The sequence below is a fragment of the Colobus angolensis genome, unplaced genomic scaffold (genome assembly GCF_000951035.1).
Source record: "Colobus angolensis palliatus isolate OR3802 unplaced genomic scaffold, Cang.pa_1.0 Scaffold12, whole genome shotgun sequence".
Taxonomy (NCBI): Eukaryota; Metazoa; Chordata; class Mammalia; order Primates; family Cercopithecidae; genus Colobus; species Colobus angolensis.
This window is the reverse complement of record NW_012113141.1, coordinates 14,010,591-14,016,657: the sequence shown is the minus strand read 5'-3', so window position 1 is coordinate 14,016,657 and position 6,067 is coordinate 14,010,591. Positions and strand designations below refer to the sequence as shown.

The following is a 6,067-nucleotide window of genomic DNA, read 5'->3' as shown; positions in this document are numbered from 1 at the left end:
ACTTTTGATTATTATTTGTAAAGATGGGATCTCACGATGTTGCTCAGGGTAGTCTTCAACTTCTGGGCTCAAGCAATCCTCCTGCCTTGGCCTCCCAGGGTGCTGCGATTACAGGCATGAGCCACTGCACTTGGTCCTTTTCTGTCTTTTCTGACAATTAAATTTGTAATTAGAATATAAATTTTGAGTTGACTTATTTTAGCTGAAATTACAACTCTGTTTCATGAACAGGAGAGAAAAAAACAACACTTATGATAGTATGAGTGAAAGAATATGTAAGATTCACATGAAAAAATATCTGAGAATATCTCATGAAATAATATACATGGTTATATCATTTTATTCATTCAAAACTTTGCCTCATAAAATGAACTGGCCAAGGAGTGAGTCTACAGTAAAATTTTAGGATAGATATAAGGGTCTCTACATCACCCATGTACTTGGCTTCAGTAGGATGCATTATGTATTAGCTGATAATATGTGTTGCAGGAGTCAACAAAGCAGTTAGATTTGTGGAAGCTTAATTAGCTTCACAAGAAAAACAAAGCAAAAAAGCAATCAGAGGTGTTCTTGATCTTTAGTACAAATGTGGATGTGCTATTGTTTTCCCTGGAAGATCTGTTGAAAGGCTATTATATCTGCAAGGCTACTGTGTCTCAACTCACTTGGGTGCAACTGGGCTGACAATGAGATGCAGGATGTCCTTCCAGGTAGCCAGCTAATTTCTCTGCAGAAGTACCCATGAGCTGCCAGGCAGGGACTTTGCTGGTGCCAGCAATCTGACTATCAAAAGCCAAATCTATCATGACCCAAGGCAGGCAATAGTTAAGCAGTGACAGCATGAATTTCTCTAGATTCTGAGTTTCCTGCACCCTCTAGCTGATCACTACTCAAGGAAAACTATGAACAGAAACAGCACTGGAGGGGGAAGCAAAAGCTAGTGTTGGGGGCTGAATTGTGTCTCCCCAAAATTCATCTGTTGAAGTCCAAATTCTTAGTACCTCAAAATGCAACTATATTTTGAGACAAAGACCTTTAAAGCAGTGATTAAGATAAAATGAGGTCAACTGGGTGGGCCCCAGTCCAGTGTAACTGGTGTCCTTATAAAAGGAGGAGGTTAAGTCACAGACAACATACAGACCAAGGGGCAGCCCTGTGAGAACACAGTGAGAAGACAGTCAGCCGCAAGCCAAAGAGAGACGCCTCAAAAGAAACCACAGCTATGGGTATCTTGATTTTTGACATTTAGACTCCAGAACTGTGAGAAATACATTTCTGTTCTCTAAGCCACCCAGCCTGTAGTATTTTGCTATGGCAGCACTAGTATACTAAAACACCTAGGAACACTCAAATTTCAAAAAGTTCCTATAGTATTTCTCTTAAAAGAAAAATGTATTTTAAAAATACACATCAAGGAAAAAAAATCAACTCTAATTGTTTTTCGAAGATACCTTGGCTTCTTTGCTTGAAAATAAAATAGCAAAAAATAAATTGTACACACAGATGTATACATCTGGGGATGTGTTTTATACTTATTAGAAAGAGATTTGCTCTTTCTCCTAAAACATGGTGTGCTGTGATCCTTGCTAAATGCAAACCCTTGTCCCCAAAGCCATCTGTGAGACCCTGTCATGCAATAATCTCTGAAACTTTTGCTTGCAAGGAAATGAGGTCACATCATCCATCATCCCAACAGTGAGGAAATCTTTCCCACGGTGTCCTTGACAATGTGGATGATCTCTGACAGCGTACAGGTGCCCAAACACAGGGGACAGCTTCATTCACTGACAGAATTCCAGTTTTCAAAAAGTTCATCCTGATATTTAACTTAAACCTACACCATTATTGCAAGTTCCACCTTCAGATTTGCACTGAAAATGTTTACCTCTCCTTCATGTCCAGTGTCCCAGGTCTTCACATCTGCTGCCTACCTTCCTTCAAGTATACTCTCCTTTGACTCTGTCCTACCTCTGGTAGTGTCCACAAAGTCAACACTCTATCTCCACTAAAGTTCTCTAACAAAAAGGGAGCATGAGATCAACTTCTGGCATAAGCACACGAGGAGTTCAGCTGACCTGTTCCTTAGTGAAACTATTGAAATTTTATACACACACAGAACTTGAAGCCTCTGGAAGTGGGCCTGATAGCAAACAGCAAATGAAAAACATCTATTCAAGAAAATCTAAGGCAATTCTGTAACAAAGGCAAGTCTGTGCCTAAATTAAGAAAAAAACAAAAAGAAGAAGATCCCAAATAAATAACCTAACTTTCCAATGTGAGATACTGGAAAAAGAAGAGCAAAGTAAGCCTTAAGCAGGCAGATTGAAGGAAATAAAGATTAGAGCAGAAGTTAATGAAACAGAGAATTGGAAAACAACAGAGAATATCAATGAAACCAAAAGCCAATTCCTTAAAAAGATCAACAAAAATGGCAAACTTAAGCTAGATTGGCCAAGAGAAAAAGAAAAGACTCAATAGCAACAAAAACAGAGACATTGCTAATGTCTCTGAAAAAAGACTATAAAGGAATACTATGAACAACGTATGTCAACAAATCAGATAAATTAGATGAAATGGACAGATATTTTAAAAGACATGAACTACTGAAATTGACTCAAGAAGAAATAGATTATGTAAATAGACTTGTAGTAAGTAAAGAGATTGAACCAGTAATCAAAAAACTCCCCATAAAGAAGCACCTTCTGTTCTTCCAAGCCCTGGACCAGGTCTACACTGATGAAGAATTTGATGAATTGTGTTTTCAATTTGGTCTGGAAGTTGATGACGTTACTTCTGAGAAGGAAATAAGTAATGAACAAGACAATGTAAATGCAGAAGGGCCCTCTAATGTTTTTTGCAAAATTGATATCTCTGTCAATTTTGATATGATCTCATGTGTCTGGAAGGATTGATTTGAGGACTTCAGGTCTTCAAAGAAAGGAAAATGTCTCTGGCATAGAAACAGGTAATGCCTAATGGAAAAATCCAGAAATTGATTATCACAGAAAAGATAGTTAAGGTATGCCCTTTACAGTAGCAGTTCTCCAAAATCTAAAGCTTACTAAAGATCAATATGACAGCTTCCTTGAACATCAGGAGAAATGACATCAGGATATTTGCTGGAAAAGAGCATTGGTTGCTACTGGAACCCATGATTTGGACACTTTGTCACCCATATACTTGTACTGTGCAAAGTGTCCTTTAGATATCAAGTTCAAGCCCTAAATAAGGCCAAGGAGTATACAATCTGTGAGCCAATGAACATGTACAAGGCTGATAACCACCTTAAACACTATTAACATGTCACTGGAAATAAACCCCTGTACCCAGCTATCTATGATAGCGAGGGTGTCATCTTTTCAATGCCTTCTATCACCAATAAGGATGACTCCAAAATTAAATACTAGAAAGATATTTATCGAATGCACAGGAAATGACTTTACTAAGGCAAAAAGAGTTCTTGATATTATCTGGACACCATTTTCAGTGACTATGTTGAGAACCAATTTATGATCGAAGCAACTGAGGTAGTTTTCCTAATGGAAAAGCATATACTTTTCCAGAACTAGCTTACCAAAAGGGGATAGTGAGGCTGGGCTTGGTAGCTCACACCTGTAATCCCAGCACTTTGGGAAGCTGAGGTGGGAGGATCACTTGAGTCCAGGGGTTCAAGACCAGCCTGGGCAACATAGTGAGCTCCCATCTCTATAAAAATATTTTTAATTAAAAATTGTTCAAAAAGATATAGTGAAAGCTGATCTTGTTAACAAAAAAAAAATGACATCAGAGAAACTCCAGAAAATCTTGCCTAGCTTCTGACCAGGATGTATTTGAAGTCCAAAGTCATAGGCAATGGGAATCACATTGAGAATAAAATCCCTCTGATCACAGCTGACATTATCCATGCATGGGGTATTATAGAAGATGCAGCTATTGCTTGTGGATATACAATATTCAGATGACTCTCCCATAAACACCACAGCTAATCAATTTCCACTTAATAAGCTCAAAAAATGTGTCAAACATGGCATGGTAGCTGAATCTACGGTAGACATGGATTCACTGAAGCACTTACCTTTGCTCTCTGCTCCAAGAGGATATTTCTGATAAACTTGGCTTGGATATCTCTGCAACAAAAGCAGTCCAGATAAGTAAAACTAAAACAGCTCAATTACAGGTGGCATTCATTACCCCTCTTCTTGGTGCTCTGAAGACCATAGAAATGAATCAGAAAATGCTCCTTCCTCTGAAACTATTTGAAATCTCTAACACTGTAATAAAAGATTCTAGCAGAGACGTAGGTACAAAAAACTATAGGCATCTCTTTGCTGTTTATTACAACAAAAATTCTGGGTTTAAGGTCATCCATATGCATCTGGACAGAATTACACAGCTGCACAATGTATCTCCCATTGAAAATAAAGGGGGATATGTGATCAAATCATCAAAAGGGACTGCTTTCTTCCCTGGGCAAAGCACAGAGATCTTTGCCAGGAGTCAAAACATCAGGAAGCTTGGAGTCCTTCATCCTGATGTCATCACCAAATTTGAGCTGACCATTCCCTGTTCCTCCCTGGAAATCAATACTGAGCCCTTTTTTGTGAAGATAGGTCCTTGTTGTGTGATTCTCTTCCCAAGTATCCCTTTCTTTTCCCCTGATGTCCTTTAGTCCTCCTCCACAGAAAACATTCATGTGTGCTTTAATGTTTAGTAAAGTCAAAAAAAAAAACCCTATCCACAAAGAAAAGCCCAAACCCATATGGCTTCACTAGCGAATTCCGCCAAATACTTAAAGAAGAATTTATACTAATTTTTCACAAATTCTTCCAAAAAGTAGGAGAGAGCACTTCCCAAATTATTTTATGAGGCCAGTATTAACCTGATACCAAAACCAGGTGGAAAAAAATGACAAGAAAACTATAGACTAATATATCTTATAAATATAGATGTAAAATGTCCCAGCAAAATACTAATAAATCAGATCCAGCAGCATATTAAAAAGATTTTATTCCATTACTATGTGGAATTTATCCCAGGAATGCAAGGTTGATTCAACATCTGAAAATTAATTTAATCCATTATATCAATACAATAAGAAACAAAATTACCTAATCATTCCAATAAATGAAAAAAAAGATTGACAATATCTGATGCCCATTCATAACAAAAAGTAATAAACTAGGAATAGAAGGGAATTTTCTCAACATAATGAAGGGCTTCTGAAAAACCAATAGTTAACATCATGCTCACTGATGAAAAACTGGATGCTTTCCTTTCTAAGAGCAGGAACAAGACAAGAATGTCTGCTTTTACTACTTCTATTCAACACTGTACCAGAGGTTCTAGTCAGGCCAATTAGGAAAGAAAAAGAAAAGGCACCCAGATAGGAAAGGAAGAAGTAAAACTATCTCTGCTCACAGATGACATTATCTGATATTATAAATAGAAAATCTTAAGGAATCCATTTAAAAAATACTATAATAAACAAGTTTAGCAAGGTTGCAAGATACAAGATCAATATATAAAAATCAGTTGTACAATTGTATTTTGTACATTTGCAAATGAGCAATCTAAAAATGAAATTAAGAAAACAATTTCCATTCAAAATAACATCAATAAGAATAAAATACTTAGAAATAAATTTAACAAAGGAAGTTCCAAACTTTGAAGACTACAAAACATTACTGACATTAAATAAGTGGAAAAACATCACATCTTCATGCATCAGAAGACAACATGATGCCAATACTCCCTAAACTGATTCAGAGATTCAATGTAATCACTACCAGAATACCAACTGAATTCTTTGTGGAGATTAATTAGCTGATTATCAAATTCATATAGAACTTGAGGAACCAAGAATAGCTAAATAATCCTGAAAATGAAAAAAACAAAGGATTCATACTTTCTGATTTCAAAATTTTCTTCTTTTTTTTTTTTTTTTTTAGACGGAGTCTCGCTCTGTTGCCCAGGCTTGTCCTCTGACTAGGTTTCTGATTTCTATGTGGAATTTCATATCTTGCAGCATCCTGTAAATAAACATTAAAGTCCGCCCTTTTCTTCACTC

The 6,067-nt window shown here is 36.7% G+C and overlaps 1 pseudogene; it reads left to right on the top strand.

The window, feature by feature from the left end:
- The first annotated feature begins 2,693 nt into the window (after nt 1-2,693).
- LOC105503097 lies at nt 2,694-4,669 on the top strand (annotated as a pseudogene).
- The last annotated feature ends 1,398 nt before the right edge of the window (nt 4,670-6,067 follow it).